This window comes from Peromyscus maniculatus, chromosome 13 (genome assembly GCF_049852395.1).
Source record: "Peromyscus maniculatus bairdii isolate BWxNUB_F1_BW_parent chromosome 13, HU_Pman_BW_mat_3.1, whole genome shotgun sequence".
NCBI lineage: Eukaryota > Metazoa > Chordata > Mammalia > Rodentia > Cricetidae > Peromyscus > Peromyscus maniculatus.
Window position 1 is genome coordinate 30,057,694 of NC_134864.1, and position 2,321 is coordinate 30,060,014.

A 2,321-nucleotide genomic window follows, 5' to 3' on the forward strand; every position below is an offset into this window, starting at 1 on the left:
GCCGCTTTCATGGTTGAGCTATAAGGATGGTCACTTTCTTCTAGTGATCTTTCTGTCACTGCACTCTCTTTGCCACACCAGTTGTTTCTTTGATGAGGCCAGTTACTATTCTCTAATATGTGTGACAAAGAACTAAGGCCATCTGACCAACAGTGCCCGAATGACCGAGCCATCAACCCGAAAAATGCCAAAAAAACCCCCCCCCAAAAACCAAAAAACCTTATTTGGGCCAACAGCCTAGGAAGTACTTGGAACGCAGCCTTCCCCAAGTTGAGTTATTAGGTGACATTTTCAGCTTTCAGTGGGTTTTTAAGGACATAGTTTATCTCAAGTATTGAGAAGTTAGGATATAAGCAGGCTTCCATAATTTGAGCTTTATTATTTTGAATGCTTCGGTTCTGTGACATAATTATTTACCTTTGATGAATTCTTGTAGGTGCATGGCATGCTTGTATAATCACTGACACATACAACAGGCTAGAAATTTCAGGATGATGGAACAAATGAGCAGGGAGTAATGGAAAATAGGAGACAAGTTTTGTATAATGGAGTAAAGTTAGAGTTTAGAACTGAACAGCATGGGGATTTTAGCATAAGGTATGCTATGTGTAGACTGAATTTTGAGAAACATGTTCAACCAAGGCCCTCTGTATCCATCATTTATATGACTAGGGACAGATCAGCTGATGTCAGAGAAAGGACCTGGTGGCTGAGGTACATAAAGAACTTGCTGGCTTCTGTCATTTCAAGGCAAAAGTGAAAAAATTTCTTCAGCAAAGATAACCTTAGCTATAACTATTTCATCCCATGCTCTGGGTTTACGTGGAGGTTGCAGCTCATTTCTGGTTTGATTCCATCTTGGCTTGACATGGTTCAGTAGCTAGGGTTTTGTATGTATCAGGAAGTCTAAATGTGGATGGAATATATAAAGTATGGTTGATTTTAGAAATGTAACCATTTTGTTTTCCTCTAAATATAAGTTTTATAGGATCTTTCTTATGTAATTGGATTTTTCTTTGAGCTGCCAGCTCACAAATAATGACACAGAGACTTAATATTAATTATTAAAGCTCAGCTGTAGCTTAGGTTTATTCCTAACTAGTTCTTATAACTTAAATTAATCCCTACTTTTAAATCTACATTCTTCCATGAGGCTCATTACCTCATCTCCATATTGTCCATCTTGCTTCCTCTGTATCTGGCTGGCAACTTTGTCTCTTCCTCCTAGAGTTCTCTCTTTGCCCAGAAGTCCCACCTATACTCTCCTGCCTAGCTATTGGCTGTTTAGCTTTTTATTACACCAACCACAGCAACACATCTTCACACAGTGTACAAATAGCCCACAACACTCTTAGGTTATTTTATGTTTTACAACCCTTTCACCATTATCTGTATTTTACCTTTGAGGGAAGGCAAGAAACTAGCATAGCTGGGTCTATTTCAGCTTTACAGAATCCCACGTTATCTATATCTGAAATAAAGCCACGAGTAAGAACAAGCAAACCTAAATTAAAAAAAAAAAAAACTTCTCATGAGTTTATCCCACTAATTGTAAGCACCAAGTTTTAGAAGGGCATTTAAAATCTGCTTTTCTGAATATGTTTTCACCAATACACTCTCTGGCAACACTCAATATATAAGTGGGTTTCTTATTTATGCCTGTGAATAAATCTTTTCATGCTTACATTTCTGTCTCCCAAGGTACCCACCACAATGCTTAAGTTGAGAAATGATTTATCTTTAAGTGACTGACTTTTTGACATGAGGTACACACATGCAACTATTCTTTTTCATACTTTCAATATAGTGTTCAATAAATTGCATGAGTTATTCAATATTTTATTGTAAAATGGACTTTGTGTTAGATAATTTTTTCCTACTGTAGGCTAATATTAGTGTTCTGGGCACATTGAAGATAGGTCAAATTAAGACTTCATCTTTGGTAAGGTTGTATTAAATCCCATTTCAGCTTGTGCTATTTCTAATTTGCAGTGAGTTTATCAGGGCACACACCACTGTGGATTCAAGAATAGGTACATGCTTTTTCTTAAGAAAAAGAGAAGATCTAGAGATGATCCTTTATTGTTACTGAGAGCTGTCTCTTCATATGAGCTATTGATTCAGTACAATCAATTATACTTTTTTCTTATATTGTGAATGAATAACTATTCAAGGCTTAGTATCTCCTGAGTAATAGAACAGATGTTAGAACCAAAGGTTCATTTCTCCAGCAACTTGTTTATTGTGGCTCTGCTGCTTTAATCTTAACGATTCTTCTTTGTGTGGTTTCATTGTTGAGCACTGTGTAGTCTTTCTGATTA